This window comes from Arachis stenosperma, chromosome 5, assembly GCF_014773155.1.
Source record: "Arachis stenosperma cultivar V10309 chromosome 5, arast.V10309.gnm1.PFL2, whole genome shotgun sequence".
NCBI lineage: Eukaryota > Viridiplantae > Streptophyta > Magnoliopsida > Fabales > Fabaceae > Arachis > Arachis stenosperma.
Genome location: NC_080381.1, coordinates 110,807,673 through 110,826,707, shown reverse-complemented (window position 1 = coordinate 110,826,707; position 19,035 = coordinate 110,807,673). Strand labels below are relative to the sequence as shown.

Genomic DNA, 19,035 nt, shown 5'->3' with positions numbered 1-19,035 from the left:
CTCTTGATAAGTTCGAATTCTTCTTATTCTACCTCCTCCTTCTATTCTTCTTTTCCTCTGACATCTCAAGGAATCTCTATACTGTGACATAGAGGATTCCATATTTTCTTGTTCTCTTCTCTTTCATATGAGCAGGAGCAAAGACAAAAGCATTCTTGTTGAGGCTGACCCTAAACCTGAAAGGACCTTAAAGCGGAAGCTAAGAGAAGCTAAAGCACTACTCTCTGGAGAGGACCTATCAGAAATCTTCAAACTAGAAGAAGATATGGTAGCCGAAAACAACAATAATGCCAACAATGCAAGGAAGGTGCTGGGTGACTTTACTGCACCTACTCCCGACTTCTATGGGAGAAGCATCTCTATCCCTGCCATTGGAGCAAACAACTTTGAGATTAAGCCTCAATTAGTTTCTCTAATGCAACAGAATTGCAAGTTTCATGGACTTCCCTTGGAAGATCCTCATCAATTCTTAGCTGAATTCTTGCAAATCTGTGACACTGTCAAGACCAATGGGGTTGACCCTGAGGTCTACAGACTTATGCTCTTCTCTTTTTCTGTAAGAGACAGAGCTAGGATATGGTTGGACTCACAACCTAAAGAAAGCCTGAACTCTTGGGAAAAGCTAGTCAATGCCTTCTTGGCAAAGTTCTTTCCACCTCAAAAATTGAGTAAGCTTAGAGTGGAAGTCCAAACCTTCAGACAGAAGGAAGGTGAATCCTTCTATGAAGCTTGGGAAAGATACAAGCAATTGATCAGAAGGTGTCCTTCTAGCATGCTTTCAGAATGGAACATCATATGCATATTCTATGATGGTCTGTCTGAACTATCCAAGATGTCATTGGACAATTCTGCAGGTGGATCTCTTCATCTGAAGAAGATGCCTGAAGAAGCTCAGGAACTCATTGAAATGGTTACAAATAACCAATTCATGTACACCTCTGAGAGAAATTCTGTGAATAATGGGACAAATCAGAAGAAAGGAGTTCTTGAGATTGATACTCTGAATGCCATATTGGCTCAGAACAAAATATTGACTCAGCAAGTCAATATGATTTCTCAAAGTTTTTCTGGAATGCAAGCTGCACCAGGCAGTACTAAGGATGCTTCATCTGAAGAAGAAACTTATGATCCTGAGAACCCATCAATGGAAGAGGTGAATTACATGGGAGAACCCTATGGAAACACCTATAATCCTTCATGGAGAAATCATCCAAAACTCTCATGGAAGGATCAACAGAGACCTCAACAAGGTTTCAACAACAATAATGGTGGAAGAAACAGGTTTAGCAATGGCAAGCCTTTTCCATCATCTTCTCAGCAACAGACAGAGAATTCTAAGCAGAGCCACTCTGACTTAGCAACCATGGTCTCTGATCTAATCAAAACCATTCAAAGTTTCATGACTGAAACAAGGTCCTCCATTAGAAACTTGGAGGCACAAGTGGGTCAGCTGAGTAAGAAAGTTACTGAACTCCCTCCTAGTACTCTCCCAAGCAATACAGAAGAGAATCCAAAAGGAGAGTGTAAGGCCATCAACATGGCCGAATTTGGAGAGGAGAAAGAGGCAGTGAGCGCTACTGAGGAAGACCTCAATGGATGTCCACTGGCCTCCAATGAGTTCCCTAATGAGGAACCATGGGAATCTGAGGCTCACACTGAGACCATAAAGATTCCATTGGATTTACTTCTGCCATTCATGAGCTCTGATGAGTATTCTTCCTCTGAAGAGGACGAAGATGTCACTGAAGAGCAAGTTGCTAAGTACCTTGGAGCAATCATGAAGCTAAATGACAAGTTAGTTGGTAATGAGACTTGGGAGGACGAACCCCCTTTGCTCACCAAAGAACTGGATGACTTGACTAGGCAGAGATTACCTCAAAAGAGACAGGACCCTGGGAAGTTCTCAATACCTTGTACATTAGGCACCATGACCTTCGAGAAGGCTCTGTGTGACCTAGGGTCAAGCATAAACCTCATGCCTCTCTCTGTAATGGAGAAGCTAGGGATCTTTGAGGTACAAGCTGCAAGAATCTCACTAGAGATAGCAGACAATTTAAGAAAATAAGCTTATGGACTTGTAGAGGATGTTCTGATAAAGGTTGAAGACCATTACATCCCTGCTGATTTCATAGTCCTAGAGACTGGAAAGTGCATGGATGAATCCAACATCCTTGGCAGACCCTTCCTAGCCACAGCAAAGGCTGTGATTGATGTTAACAGAGGAGAATTGATCATTCAAGTGAATGAATAATCCTTTGTGTTTAAGGCTCAAGGATATCCCTCTGTAACCATGGAGAGGAAGCATGAAGAGCTTCTCTCAAAACAGAGTCAAACAGAGCCTCCACAGTCAAACTCTAAGTTTGGTGTTGGGAGGCCACAACCAAATTCTAAGTTTGGTGTTGAACCCCCACATTCAAACTCTAAGTTTAGTGTTGGGAGGTTCCAACATTACTCTGAACATCTGTGAGGCTCCATGAGGGCCCTCTGTCAAGCTACTGACATTAAAGAAGTGCTTGTTGGAAGGCAACCCAATGTTATATTTATCTATTTTCCATTGTTATTTTATGTTTTCTATAGGTTGATGATCATGTAAAGTCACAAAAACAATTGAAAAAGCAAAAACAGAATGAAAAACATAAAGAAAAATAGCACACCCTAGAGGAAAAGCTTGCTGGCGTTTAAACGCTAGTAAGGGCAGCAAATGGGCGTTTAACGCCCAGTCTGGCACCATTCTGGGTGTTTAACGCCAGAAAGGGGCACCAGACTGGTGTTTAACGCCAGAAAGGGGCACCAGACTGGTGTTTAACGCCAGAAAAGGGCAGCAACCCGGCGTTTAATGCCAGGATTGGCAGAAAGGGCATTTTGCACGCCACTTGGTGCAGGGATGAGCTATCGTTGACACCTCAGGATCTGTGGACCCCACAGGATCCCCACCTACCCCACCACTCTCTCTTCTTCACCCATTCACCAATCACCTCAATACCTCTTCCCAAAAAAAAAAAAAACCTCAGCTATCAAATCCTACCATTCTTTTCACCAATCACATCCATCATTCATAAAACCCCACCTACCCCACCATCCAAATTCAAACCACTTTCCCTCCCAAACCCACCCATAATGGCCGAACCCTACCCCTCTCTCCACCCCTATATAAACCCTTCTTCACTCTTTCATTTTTACACAACCTAAACACTACTTCTCCCCCTCAGTCGAACCACAAAAGCCCCCTTCATCTCCTCTATTTCTTCTTCTTCTACTTTTTTCTTTCCTCTTTTGCTTGAGGACGAGCAAACCTTCTAAGTTTGGTGTGGTAAAAGCGTTGCTTTTTGTTTTTCCATAACCATTTATGGCACCTAAGGCTGGAGAAACCTCTAGAAAGAGGAAAGGGAAGGCAAAAGCTTCCACCTCTGAGTCATGAGAGATGGAGAGATTCATCTCAAGGGTGCATCAAGACCACTTCTATGAAGTTGTGGCCATGAAGAAGGTGATCCCCGAGGTCCATTTCAAACTCAAAAAGAGTGAATATTCGGAGATCCAACATGAGATCCGAAGAAGAGGTTGGGAAGTTCTTACCAACCCTATTCAACAAGTCAGAATCTTAATGGTTCAAGAGTTCTATGCCAATGCATGGATCACCAAGAACCATGATCAAAGTGTGAACCCGGACCCAAAGAATTGGCTTATAATGGTTCGGGGGAAATACTTAGATTTTAGTCCGGAAAATGTAAGGTTGGCATTCAACTTGCCCATGATGCAAGGAGATGAACACCTCTACACTAGAAGGGTCAACTTTGATCAAAGGTTGGACCAAGTCCTCATAGACATTTGTGAAGAGGGCGCTCAATGGAAGAGAGATTCAAGAGGGAAGCCGGTTCAACTGAGAAGGCATGACCTCAAGCCCGTGGCTAGGGGATGGTTGGAGTTTATCCAACGCTCAATCATTCCCACTAGCAACCGGTCTGAAGCTACTATAGACCGGGCTATCATGATTCATAGCATCATGATTGGAGAGGAAGTAGAAGTTCATGAGGTTATATCCCAAGAACTTTATAAGGTGGCGGACAAGTCCTCTACCTTGGCAAGGTTAGCCTTCCCTCATCTCATTTGTCACCTCTGTAATTCAGTTGGAATTAACATAGAGGGAGACATCCTCATTGATGGGGACAAGCCCATCACTAAGAAGAGGATAGAGCAAACAAGAGATCCCACTCATGGACATGAGGAAATTCCTCATCATGAAATCTCTGAGATGCCTCAAGGGATGCACTTTCCTCCACAAAACTATTGGGAGCAAATCAACACCTCCCTAGGAGAACTGAGTTCCAACATGGGACAACTAAGGGTGGAGCACCAAGAACATTCCATCCTCCTCCATGAAATTAGAGAAGATCAAAGAATCATGAGAGAGGAGCAACAAAGGCAAGGAAGAGACATTGAGGAGCTCAAGCACTCCATAAGATCTTCAAGAGGAAGAACAAGCCACCATCACTAAGGTGGACCCGTTCTTTAATCTCCTTGTTCTTTATTTTTCTATTTTTCGAAAATTATGCTTTATGTTTTATTTATGTTTGTGTCTTGTGATCATTAGTGTCTTAGTGTCTATGCCTTAAAGTTATGAATGTCCTATGAATCCATCACCTTTCTTAAATGAAAAATGTTCTTAATTGAAAAAGAGAAGAATTGTATGAATTTCGAATTTTATAACAGATTAATTATTTTGATGTGGTGGCAATACTTTTGATTTCTGAATGTATGCTTGAACAATGCATATGTCTTTTGAATTTGTTGTTCATGAATGTTAAAATTGTTGGCTCTTGAAAGAATGATGAAAAAGGAGACATGTTACTGAGGATCTGAAAAATCATAAAAATGATTCTTGAAGCAAGAAAAAGCAGTGTTCTTCAAAAAAATAAAAAGAAAGAGCAAGCAGAAAAAGCCAATAGCCCTTTAAACCAAAAGGCAAGGGTAATAAAAAGGATCCAAGGCTTTGAGCATCAGTGAATAGGAGGGCCTACAGGAATAACATCCTGGTCTAAGCCGCTAAACCGAGCTGTCCCTAACCATGTGCTTGTGGCGTGAAGGTGTCAAGTGAAAACTTGAGACTGACCGGTTAAAGTCGTGATCCGAAGCAAAAAGAGTGTGCTTAAGAACCATGGACACCTCTAATTGGGGACTCTAGCAAAGCTGAGTCACAATCTGAAAAGGTTCACCCAGTTATGTGTCTGTGGCATGGATGTATCTGGTGGTAATACTGGAAAACAGAGTGCTTTGGGCCACGGCCAAGACTCATAAAGTAGCTGTGTTCAAGAATCATCATACTTAACTAGGAGAATCAATAACACTATCCGGATTCTGAGTTACTATAAGAGCCAATCATTCTGAACTTCAAAGGATAAAGTGAGATGCCAAAACTGTTCAGAGGCAAAAAGCTAAAAGTCCCACTCATCTAATTAATACTGATCTTCAGAGATGTTTTTGGAATTCATTGTATATTCTCTTCTTTTTATCCTATTTGATTTTCAGTTGCTTGGGGATAAGAAACAATTTAAGTTTAGTGTTGTGATGAGCGGATAATTTATACGCTTTTTGGCATTGTTTTTAGTATGCTTTTAGTATGTTTTAGTTAGTTTTTATTATATTTTTATTAGTTTTTATTTAAAATTCACTTTTTTGGACTTTACTATGAGTTTTTGTGTTTTTCTGTGATTTTAGGTATTTTCTGGCTGAAATTGAGGGACATGAGCAAAAATCTGATTCAGAGGCTGAAAAGGGTTGCAGATGCTGTTGGATTCTGACCTCCCTGCACTCGAAGTGGATTTTCTGGAGCTACAGAAGCCCAATTGGCGCGCTCTCAATTGCGTTGGAAAAGACATCCAGGGCTTTCTAGCAATATATAATAGTCCATACTTTGCCCGAGATTTGATGGCCCAAACAGGCGTTCCAAGTCAGCTTCAGAATTTCCGGTGTTAAACGCCGGAACTGGCACAAAAGTGGGAGTTAAAAGCCCAAACTGGCACAAAAGCTGGCGTTTAACTCCAAGAAAAGTCTCTACACATGGAAGCTTCAATGCTCAGCTCAAGCACACACCAAGTGGGCCGGAAAGTAGATTTTTACGTCATTTACTCATTTCTGTAAACCCTAGGCTACTAATTCTCTATAAATAGGACCTTTTGCTATTGTATTTAGAGAATCTTTCAATCTTCAGATCTTGATCATGTTTTTATGATTGAACCCTCTTTGGGAGGCTGGCCATTCGGCCATGCCTAGACCTTGTTCTTATGTATTTTCAACGGTAGAGTTTCTACACACCATAGATTAAGGTGTGGAGCTCTGCTGTACCTCGAGTATTAATGCAATTACTATTGTTCTTCTATTCAATTCAGCTTGTTCTTGTTCTAAGATATCACTTGTTTCTCAACTTGATGAATGTGATGATCTGTGACACTCATCATCATTCTCACCTATGAACGTGTGCCTGACAACCACCCCCGTTCTACCTTAGATTGAGTGGATATCTCTTGGAGTCCTTAATTAGAATCTTCGTGGTATAAGCTAGGATCCATTGGCGGCCATTCTTGAGAATCTGAAAGGTCTAAACCTTGCCTGTGGTATTTTGAGTAGGATTCAGGGATTGAATGACTGTGACGAGCTTCAAACTCGCGATTGTGGGGCGTTAGTGACAGACACAAAAGAATCACTGGATTCTATTCCGACATGATCGAGAACCGATAGATGAATAGCTGTGCTGTGACAGAACGCGTTGAACATTTTCACTGAGAGGACGAGACTGTAGCCATTGACAACGGTGATATCCAACATACAGCTTGCCATGGAAAGGAGTAAGAAGGATTGGATGAAGACAGTAGGAAAGCAGAGAGACGGAAGGGACAAAGCATCTCCATACACTTATCTGAAATTCTCACCAATGAATTACATAAGTATCTCTATCTTTATTTTATGTTTTATTCATCTTTTAATCATTAATCCTCCATAACCATTTGAATCCGCCTGACTGAGATTTACAAGATGACCATAGCTTGCTTCATACCAACAATCTCTGTGGGATCGACCCTTACTCGCGTAAGGTTTATTACTTGGATGACCCAGTGCACTTGCTGGTTAGTTGTGCGAAGTTGTGATAAAGAGTTGAGATTACAATTGAGCGTACCATGTTGATGGCGCTATTGATGATCACAATTTCGTGCACCACCTCCATATGCGAATCCATGGCACTGCCACAGCACTTCCTGCCCTTCTTCATGGGAGACACACCTTCTCTAGATTCCATCAGCACACTTCTTGAACAAGTAGGGGTCATCCCAGATGTAGTGTTTGGCATACTTGATTAGTTTTCTCCTCATGTGTTTGTTGATGTTAGTTGGTAGCTCCCCAATAGCCTTGAAATTAGCTATGTCTGTAAACCAAGGGGCTACTTGGACCATCATCAACTGCTCATTAGGGAAGCTTTCATTTACTGCAACTTGATGCTTCTCTTCTTCTTCTTGTGGAATTCTTGAGAGGTGGTCAGCTACCTTGTTCTCTGCTTCGCTCCTATCTTTAATCTCAATGTCAAACTCTTGGAGTAGCAGAATCCATCTTATTAATCTGGGCTTAGATTCTTGTTTGGTAAGCAAGTATTTGAGTGCTGCATGATCAGTGAATACAATTACTTTAGAGCCAATAAGATATGATCCAAACTTATCAAAAGCAAAGACTATGGCTAAAAGTTCTTTCTTTGTTGTGGTGTAGTTCTTTTAATTCTCATTGAGGACCTTGCTAGCATAGTAAATAACATGTACTAGCTTGTCTTTCCTCTGTCCTAGAACAGCACCAACAGCAAAATTAGATGCATCACACATTAATTCGAAGGGAAGGTCCCAGCTAGGTGGTGCTATAATAGGTGCAAAAGAGAGTCTCTTCTTAAGCTCATCAAAGGCTAACATGCACTCTCTATAAAAAACAAAGGGGGTATTTGAGACAAGTAGGTTGCTAAGAGGTTTTGCAATCTTTGAAAAATCTTTAATAAACCTCCTATAGAACCCAGCGTGTCCCAAAAAGCTTCTGATTGCCTTGACATTGCAAGGTGGAGGTAACTTCTCTATTACTTCCACCTTTGCCTTGTCCACTTCTATGCCATTTTTAGAAATCCTGTGACCAAGAACCACCCCTTCAGTTACCATAAAATGGCACTTCTCCCAGTTTAAAACCAAGTTGGTTTCTTGGCACCTCTTTAGCACTAGGGCAAGATGACATAGGCAATCAGAATATGAATTTCCAAACACAGAAAGTCGTCCATGAATACTTCTGTGAACTTCTCAACCATGTCTGAAAATATGGAGAGCATGCACCTTTGGAATGTTGCAAGTGCATTGCACAATCCAAAGGGCATCCTCCGGTAAGCGAAAACTCCATAGGGACAAGTAAAAGAGGTTTTCTCCTAGTCCTTGGGGTGTACAACTATTTGGTTGTAGCCAGAGTAACCATCCAAGAAGCAGTAATATTCATGCCCTGCGAGTCTTTCAAGCATCTGGTCCATGAAGGGCAGGGGAAAGTGATCTTTCCGGGTAGCTTCATTGAGTTTCCAATAGTCAATGCACATGCGCCATCCGGTCACTGTCCTTGTGGGTATCAGTTCATTCTTTTCATTTGACAAAATAGTGATCCCATCCTTCTTTGGGACTACTTGCACCGGGCTTACCCAAGGGCTGTCTGAGATGTGATAAATCACCCCTGCTTGCCAAAACTTCAACACTTTTTTTTGAACTACTTCATTCATGGTTGGATTCAGCCTCCTATGTTGTTGCCTTGAAGGTTTGGCATCTTTCTCAAGTAGGATCTTGTGCATGCACATTGAAGGACTGATCCTTTTTAAATCTGAAAGTGTCCAGCCTATAGCATCCTTGTGTTGTCTCAGCACTTGGATAAGTTCTTCTTCTTGTTCCTTACTCAAGCCTAAATTGATGATCATTGGGTAAGTGTTGTTGTCACACAAGTGTACATATTTCAAGCTTGGTGGTAAAGGCTTCAGCTCTAGTTTTGGTGCCTCTGTTTCTTTGTTGTCCGTGGGGGTTGGTATGACTGAATTCTTTATGATTCCTTGTGGTAGTTCTCCACTTGATGCTTGTTGTTCTAGCTCCATAGTTCTTTCACATTGTTCTTCTTCTAAAACTTCTTGAACTATCTGTTTTATGGTGTCTACCATCATGCATTCTCTTATGGATTCCTTGGGGTAACTCATTTCCTTAAAGACATTGAAGACTATCTTCTCTTCATGCAATCTCAAGACTAGTTCCCCTTTTTGCACATCAATAATGGCTCCGACAGTAGCTAAGAATGGCCTTCCTTGGATGATTGATGTGTTGGCCTCTTCTACCATGTCCAGCACAACAAAATCAACTGGAAAAATGAATTCCCCCACTTTCACCAACAAATCTTCCACTACCCCATGTGGAATCTTGAATGTTCTATCAGCCAATTGGAGTGCCATCCTTGTTGGCTTGGCTTCCTCAATCTTCATCCTTCTCATCATGGTTAGGGACATGAGATTTATGCTAGCTCCCAGATTACACAAGGCTTTCTCAATAGTGATATCCCCTATGATGCAGGGAATTTAGAAACTCCCTGGGTCCTTCATCTTTTGAGGTAGCTTCTTTTGTATGATGGCGCTGCATTCCTCAGTTAGTACTATGGTCTCCTTTGCCCCCCAGTTCCTTTTTCTTGTTATGAACTCTTTCAAGAATTTGGCATAAAGTGGCATCTGCTTCAATGCCTCAGCAAATGGTATGTTGATTTGGAGCTTCTTGAAAATCTTTAGGAACTTAGAGAATTGGCCATCCTTCCCATCTGTTCCCAGCCTTTGTGGGTATGGTGCCTTTGGCACATAAGGCTTTAAGACTGGTTTTGACAAAGATGGAGCAGGGGTCTCTTCTTCATTCTTGTTTCATGCTTTTTTGTAACTTCTCCTTCATGGTTGTCGTTGCTTGGGGTTCCTTCTTCTACAATCTTCCCACTTCTAAGTGTAATGGCCTTGCATTCCCTTCTCAGGTTGGCCATGGTATCACTGGGAAATGTGTGTGTGGGCATTGGGATTTGCTTGGATAAAATCCCTACTTGTGCTTCCAACTTTGAGATTGTTGCGCCTTGATTTTTTATATTTGACCAGTATTTTTCTTCATTGGCGTCTATCCTTCTATCAGTCTATGTTTGTCTCTCCATAAGGTTGGAGACGGCTCCTGTAAGCTGTGATGATAGTTGTGCTATTGCAGCCTCCATTTTCTCAAAGTTGCTCTTGATTTCACATGGTTGCATGGTTGAGGGTGGTGTGTCATGATGGTGATTATTGTGTGTTGGTTGGTTGCCATGGTATGATGTGTTTTGTGAATTATGGTAAGGTCTATGGTTGTTTGTTTGATGGATAAGGTTTGTTGTGGTCCTGGTTATGGCTTTGTTGGTTTTCCCACCCAAAATTTGGGTGGTTCTTCCAGCCTGGGTTGTATGTCTTGGAGTTGGAGTCATATGGTGGTTTGGATGAGTTGTTCACATAATTAGCTTGTTCCCAGTCACCTTCAGATTCTGATGTACTTCCTTCTTGTTGAGGAGTTTGGTCTTGAATGGCTGAGACTTGATTAGCTTCCATCTTCTTGGTTAAGGCTGCTAGTTGTGCCGTAATTGCCTTGTTTTGAGATAACAAGGCGTCCACAAAATTGAGTGCTAGCACTCTTTTCTTCGGAGTTCTTTCTGAAGCATAGAAATACTCATTTTCAGCTACAGTCTCGATGACATCAATGGCTTTTTCAATGGTTTTCTTCTTGTTGAGCGAGCCTCTTGAAGAATGATCCACGGCCTTCTTTGATTCATAGGACAGCCCTTCATAGAAGATGTGTAGTTGTACCCACTCATTGAACATTTCTAATGGGCATCTTCTTGTCAAATCTTTGAATCTCTCCCAGGCCTCAGAAAGTGTTTCACCATCTAGTTGTCTGAAAGTTTGCACCTCAGCTCTTAGCCTGTTGATTCTTTGTGGAGGGTAAAATCTTGCAAGGAATCTGTTTACAACATCATCCCATGTGGTTAAGCTCTCCTTGGGAAATGCTTCCAACCACTTTGTTGCCTTGTCTCTGAGTGAGAAAGGGAACAAAAGTAGCTTGTAGGTGTCCGAATGTACACCATTGGTCTTTACAGTGTCACAGATCCTCAAGAATGTATTGAGATATTAGTTTGGGTCCTCCTGGACACCTCCTCCATATGAACAATTATTCTGGACAAGTGTGATGAGTTGAGGTTTCAACTCAAAGTTATTGGCATGGATTGTTGGCTTTAGGATGCTGCTGCCACAGTTTCATGGATTTGGGTTGATATAGGAGCCTAAGACTCTCCTTTCTTGCTGATGAGCGGATAATTTATACGCTTTTTGGCATTATTTTTATATAGTTTCTAGTAGGATCTAGCTACTTTTTAGTATATTTTTATTCGTTTTTAAGCAAAATTCACATTTCTAGACTTTGCTATGAGTTTGTGTGTTTTTCTGTGATTTCAGGTATTTTCTGGCAGAAATTGAGGGACCTGAGCAAAAATCTGATTCAAGGCTGAAAAAAGATTGCTGATGCTGTTAGATTCTGACCTCCCTGCACTCGAAATGGAATTTTTGAGCTACAAAAACCCAAATGGTGCACTCTCAATTGCGTTGCAAAGTAGACATCTAGGGCTTTTCAGCAATATATAATAGTCCATACTTTGCCCAAGTTTAGATGACGCAAACTGGCGCTCAACGCCAGCTTTCTACCCTATTCTGCGTTAAACGCCAGAAACAAGTTACAAACTGGCATTTAGCTCCAAGGAAGGCCTCTACACGTGGAAGCTTCAATACTCAGCCCAAGCACACAGCAAGTGGGCCCCGAAAGTGGATTTCTGCATTATTTACTTATTTCTGTAAATCCTAGTAACTAATCTAGTATAAATAGGACCTTTCACTATTGTATTAGACATCTTGGAGCTTTTGGAACTTCTTTGGACCATTGTTCATGTTTTGGGAGGCTGGCCATTCGGCCATGCCTACCCTCTTTTCACTTATGTATTTTCAACGGTGGAGTTTCTACACACCAAAGATTAAGGTGTGGAGCTCTGTTGTTCCTCGAGTATTAATGCAAAGTACTATTGTTCTTTTATTCAATTCATACTTATTATTATTCTAAGATATTCATTCGCACACAATAACATGATGAATGTGATGATTATGTGGCACTCATCACCATTCTCACTTATGAACGCGTGATTGACAACCACTTCCGTTTTACATGGAAACAAGCTTGAATGTATATCTCTTGGGTTTCTAATCAACGATTCACATCGACTCCCCTCTGACAATGGGGCATCTGAATCCGAGATTAGAGTCTTCGTGGTGTAAGCTAGAATCAATTGGTAGCATTCTTGAGATTCGAAAAGTCTAAACCTTGTCTGTGGTATTCCGAGTAGGATCTGGGATGGGATAACTGTGACGAGCTTCAAACTTGTGACTGTAGGGCATGGTGACAGACGCAAAAGGATACTAAATCCTATTCCTACACGATCGAGAACCAACAGCTGATTACCCTTTCGATATATGTGCATGATATTTTTCATCCGATACGAGAAAATTCGACAGTTGATTAGCCGTACAGAAACCGTAGAGGACCATTTTCACTGAGAGGACGGGAAGTAGCCATTGACAATGGTGACACCCAACATACAGCTTGCCATAGAAAGGAGTATGAAGGATTGGATAAAGGCAATAGGAAAGCAGAGATTCAGAAGGAACAACGCATCTCCATACGCTTATCTAAAATTCCCACCAATGAATTACATAAGTATCTCAATCTTTATTTTATGTTTATTTATCTTTTAAATTATTAAAACTCCATAACCATTTGAATCTGCCTGACTGAGATTTATAAGATGACCATAGCTTGCTTCAAGCCGTCAATCTCCGTGGGATCGACCCTTGATGCCAGGACATCTAGGTCAGTTTCACTGACCTTTTCTTTACTATTTTAGGGTAGTTTCATGCATTTTCTTAGGAAATAAGCAAGTTTTGGATGAAAATACACTCACACCTTGATTCAAGCAATTATTGTGAACTTTACATGATTTCATGAGGATTAGGCAGGAATTGAATGATATAATTGATGATGCATAATTTCATGACTTGGAGCAAAGCTTTGATGCACTTTAATTGCTTGATTTCAGGACAAAGGAAGCTAGAAGGAACAACGTTAGCAGCCACGTTAATCTAATTAACGTGACCACTAACGTGGAATGGGGACAAGCTTGTAGCGTTAATGGAAACGGTGACCACCAATAACGCCTTCGAAGCCATCATAGCCCATGTTAGTTGCCACGTTAACTACATTAACGTGGTAGCTAACGTGAGGAAAAGAGGAGCTCCAACGTTAGTGGTAAAAGTCAATGCCACTAACGTTCCACAAAGGCACAAATTAAGCCACGTTAAGAGTCACGTTAATCTAATTAACGTGAACTCTAATGTGGGATGAGGAATTAATGACCAACGTTAGTGACACTCACCTTTGTCACTAACGTTGGACCAACCCAAGAGTGCCCACGTTAGTGGTCATGTTAAGACCACTAACATGAGAAGTAACGTGGAGCTAAGCATGATAAGCTAACATTAGTGACACTCACCTTTGTCACTAACATTGGAGATGGCATTCACTACCACGTTAGTCACCACGTTAATCCAATTAACGTGAACTCTAACGTGGGAAGGAGGGGCATTTGAAGCGTTAGTGACAAAAGTAAGTGTCACTAACACTCTCGAAGCTTAGGCATGCCCACGTTAAGAGTCACGTTAGTTATACTAACGTGAACTCTAACGTAGGGAAAGGGGGCAAAAGGCAACGTTATTGGAGAAGGTGACTTCTAATAACGATTGCGAAGGATCAAGAGGCAACGTTAGTGGTCACGTTAGTGCCACTAACGTTGAAGTTAACGTGGATCACTTTAGGTTGGAACGTTAGTGAAAAAGGTGATCATCACTAACGTTCTCGAACCCACATTTTCACTTAACGTTAACACCACTAACGTCCTAACTAACATCCATTCCTAACTCACACTTTTCTGAAAACAAAGCTGAGCCCGCTGACGTTAGGATTTTTGCTAGTAAAGAATTTGTAAAAATATAGTCGCGTTGTGAGTATAGATTCTAAACCAACAGAAAATCCCTTCGTACAAACGTTTTGGTTGTCACAAGTAACAAAACCAAATAAATTTATAAACTGAAGTATTCAAACCTCGGGTCGTCTTCTCAAGGAATTGCAGGGAAGTATGATTTATTAATGGTTATGGAAAAAAACAGTGTTTGGGGTTTGTAAAAGGTTTTGGGCAAGAGAAATAGATTGCAACAATTAATAAATTAATAACTAATAAAACTCTTGGCAATGTATGAAAACTGGAAGTCCTATCCCAGTTATCCTTATCAATCGTGATGAGAATTGGATTTTTCTCCCACTAAGTTAACCTCTAACTATGAAGGTAAGTTAAGTGGATGGAATAAGTTTGGTCCCTCAGGTCCTAGTCTTTCCTTGGAAAAGGCTAGAGTTATTGGAACTCAAGTTAATTCTTGAAGAATTCCAATTTTCGGTCAACAATGAGTTTGACAACTCAAGAGTTACCAATTAATCAATTAAAGCCAAGAATATAAAAAGCTAGATAAAAATCATAGATCTAAAAATACCTCAAATTATATTTAAATATAAATTTAAATCTAACATGAAAAGATTTATGAGTCAAATGGGCAACATAAGTAATTAACAGATAAACGTATTAGAATATCTAAAAGTAGAAGAGAAACATAAATTAAAGAACATTGAACCTGTGATGAAGAAGTAATATTCCTAATTTCTAAAAATCCTAATCCTAAATCCCTAAGAGAGAGGAGAGAGCCTCTCTCTCTAAAAACTACATCTGAAACTAAAATTGTGAATTATGAAAGCATCCTGAGTCTCTGCATGTTTCCTGACTTTAATCTGTGTTTCTGGGCCAAAAACTGGGTTGAAATGCGGCACAGAATCTCTGCCAATGACTTTTGTAATCTGCAGATCGCGCACGTCACGCGTCCGCGTCGTCCACGCGATCGCGTCACTCAGCTTTTTTGTATCACGCGTGCACGTCATCCACGCATTCGCATCGTTCGTGCTTTTCCAATCCGCGCGGTCGATTGAGCCATGCAGCCGCGTCACTGCAATTTCCTCTCTTCCGCGTGGTCGCGTGAGTCATGCGGCTGCGTCACTTATCGCTGGTCATCTCTTTAATTTCTTGTATTTCTTCCATTTTTGCAAGCTTCCTTTCCAATCTCCCACTCATTCATGCCCTATAAAGCCTGAAACACTTAACACACAGATCACGGCATCGAATGGAATAAAGGAGAATTAAAATACCTAATTAAAAGTCTTTAGTGATGCCAAGGCATCTTAGGCTAGTTTCACTAGCATTTTTCTGTTAATTTTAGTTGTTTTATGCATTTTCTTGAGCTTAAAGTAACCAAGAATGGTTAATTGAATAACAAAGCAATAAACCATCCAAACAGTATGATTTTGATGCAAATTCCATGAGTTTTTAGTTATATTACTTGAATGCTATGAATGGAAGATTTCTCATGAAATTTTGCAAGACTTTGATGCAATTGTTTGGATGATTTCAGGGAAGAAGAGGTTAGGCAAGGAAGCAACAAAATCAATAAAGGAAGCTTGAATATCACATGTGGAGTTTAAGTTCCAGTTTAAGCTTAAATTGGAACTTAAACTGCCAAGCCATATAATGCTGGGAACTATCAGTGGCGTTTAAGCTCCAGTTTAAGCTTAAACTGGAGCTTAAACGCCAAAATCATGAAAGCTGAGGAAAAGCTAAAAGTGGCGTGTAACCTCCAGTTTAACCTTAAACTGGAAGTTAAACGCCAGAAATGAGAAATGCACCAGGGAGCCATTTCCACGTTTAAGCTCCAGTTTAACCTTAAACTGGAGCTTAAACGTGTTCGACCAAAATTCTCCTCCAGGGTTGCTTTCTTCATTTCCACGTTTAAGCTTCAGTTTAACCTTAAACTGAAGCTTAAACGTGTTCGACCAAAATTCTCCTCCAGGGTTGCTTTCTTCATTTCCACGTTTAAGCTTTAGTTTAACCTTAAACTGAAGCTTAAACGTGTTCGACTACTTTACCCTCCAGGGTTGCTTTCTTCCATTTCCACGTTTAAGCTTTAGTTTAACCTTAAACTGAAGCTTAAACGTGCTTGAGTTATACCACCTCCAGGAGTGTCCAACGTTTAAGTTCTAGTTTAAGCTTAATCTGGAACTTAAACGTGCTTCCACAAAAGGCATCACTGGAAGTGTCTGGCGTTTAAGTTGCAATTTAAGCTTAAACTGCAACTTAAACGCCACTATTTGAAAAGGTTTCTGGGCCAAAGATATTGCAGTTTTAAGTTAGCATTTGAGCACAAACATTAACTTAAACGTACTCTGGTATGAAACCCAATTGAATATCATGGTTTATGGGATTGGGCCTGAAGAATTGATGAGTCTGGAATTTCAATTTGTTGAGTCATGTGTCATTACTTGATTATCACTAAGTTGGCTCAATGAATGTTACAAAATTGGATCAGCAGCCTCATCAGGATTATGGATCATAAACCCAAAGCAAAAGGAAATCAGGGAAAGGCCTCAAAGCCCAAGAAACACAACAGAAGCTCAATTTAGAAAGTGTATAAATAGGATAGAATTTAAGTTAGTTGGAGGACTTTGGATCATTTTTTTTCTAGCTTTCATACTTTTTGTAATTGAATTCAGAGCTATGACTCACTAAACCCCCTTTCATTGGGTTAAGGAGCTCTATTGTAATTCAATGAATCAATAATAGTTTTTATCTTCTTCTTCAATCTTTTCTCTTGAATTTTTGTTAGAAAGCTTCTCAATCTAATTCCATTGGTTAGTTGTCTTGGGAAAGAAACTATCCATAATTGGAATCCTTCGGATCCTTGGGAAAGGAATGGAGGATTCATGCTAGAGAAGCTTTCTCACAGTGAATTGGATTGGGGTTTGGATGGATATTGTGACATGTAATCCTACCAAATTGTGGTTCATGAAACTGTGTGGTATAATCAGTGATCGAGCGTCATCTCTTCTTATGAACATTTAAACCAAGGGATTGGGAATTTGTTTGTTTTTAGAGAGAATTAGTGAGCCAAGGGATTGGGATCCAATCATATAAGATTGCCAAGCAAAATTCAATGAACGCATTGGTTGAGGAAGGGATAAAAATGTTTTGATTCGGATATCTCAATATCTCCTGAAACCCAATGAATTCCCCATTTCTGATCTACCACTTTCTCTTACATTCTGCAATTAAATTCATGCAATCACCCCGATCCTTTTTTTAATTTCAGCAATTTAGCTTCTCGCTCTTTAATTCATGCAATTTAAGATTCCGCAATTTCAATTTCTTGCCATTTACGTTTCCCGCCAATTTTACATTCCGCAATTCTCATCTAAATCTTGATTCCGCTCAACTAGAACACACTTCTAATCCGAATTGCTCACTGGATTCGACCTCACTCTATTGTGAGTTTTTACTTGACGATAACCGGTGCACTTGCCGGAAGGAATTTTTGCCGATCGTGCAATTTCCTAAAATCGTATCATCAAGTTTATGGCGCCGTTGCCGGGGATTGGTTTTCGATTGACAATTCTCAAATTGGAAGTTAACTAGATTGAGCATTTTTCTTGTTTTGTTAATTCAATTCAAGTTACTTGTTGAATTTTAATTTCTGCACTCTGTTACTTGCTTTCTTTCTTTATGCCTTTAAATTCAAGCAACTAACTCACTGACTCACTAACTATTTGAATTAATTCCTCAACTGCTCTAACCATACTCTTCCATTAACCAAGAGTATTTCACTTGTTTGTTGCCTGTGCTGTGTTCTTGTATGACAGGTAGGAGAGGAGAGACATCAACTCATCCATATACTGAACCAGAGAGGACCCTTCATAAACTTAGAAGGGAAGCAAGAGGGAAGAGAGTACTGGGAGAAGAAAAATCTGAAGGAGAATCTGAGGACAATTTTGAGGAAGCTCTAGATCTCAACATGGATAGAGAAGTTCACAACCATGAGAGAGCTGATGGAAACAATGCCATTCCCGAGAGGAGGGTTCTTGGTTCATACATAAACCCAACCTCTGGGCATTGTGGTAGCAGCATTCAGAAACCACCCATTCAGGCCAACAATTTTGAACTCAAACCACAGCTAATATCACTGGTGGAGAATCATTGTTCATTTGGTGGGAGTGCTAATGAAGATCCAAACCAACATCTCGCAAAATTCCTGAGAATTTGCGACACTGTGAAGTCCAATGGAGTCCAGGAAGATGCCTATAAACTGCTCTTATTCCCATTTTCACTTAGGGACAAGGCAGCTAAGTGGCTGGAATCATTCCCAAGGGGGAGCCTAACAACCTGGGATGAGGTGGAAAGCAAGTTTCTGGCACGTTTCTACCCCCCACAAAAGATCAATAGGCTTCGATCTGAGGTTCAGACTTTTAGACAACAAGATGGTGAAACTCTCTACGAGGCATGGGAGAGGTTCAAGGGTTTGACAAGGAAATGCCCACCAGACATGTTCCATGACTGGGTGCAATTGCATATTTTCTATGATGGACTTTCTTATGAATCAAGGAAGGCTGTAGACCATTCATCAGGAGGTTCATTGAACAGGAAAAAGACGGTGGAAGAAGCCATTGAAGTGATTGAGACAGTGGCTGAGAATGAGTACTACTATGCTTCAGAGAGACACAACACTAAGGGAGTCATGGAGCTGAACCATGTTGATACAATTCTAGCCCAAAACAAGGTGTTTGCCAAGCAACTAGCAGAGCTCACCAGGAAATTAGAAACAAATCAAGTGGCTGCAATACACACACAAGATCAAGAGGAAGTAAGCACTGAAGGAGGTGATTGGGAAGAGGCCAACTATGTGGGAAATCAATAAAGGCAACCATATGA

General features: G+C 40.6%; 2 non-coding genes across 2 annotated transcripts; both read right to left on the bottom strand.

Moving 5' to 3' along the window:
- Nucleotides 1-670: 670 nt before the first annotated feature.
- Nucleotides 671-774, bottom strand: LOC130984401 (small nucleolar RNA R71). The gene has a single exon (XR_009088339.1). It is a non-coding gene; the product is annotated as a small nucleolar RNA R71 (small nucleolar RNA).
- Nucleotides 775-18,547: 17,773 nt separating this feature from the next.
- Nucleotides 18,548-18,651, bottom strand: LOC130983568 (small nucleolar RNA R71). The gene has a single exon (XR_009087552.1). It is a non-coding gene; the product is annotated as a small nucleolar RNA R71 (small nucleolar RNA).
- Nucleotides 18,652-19,035: the final 384 nt, after the last annotated feature.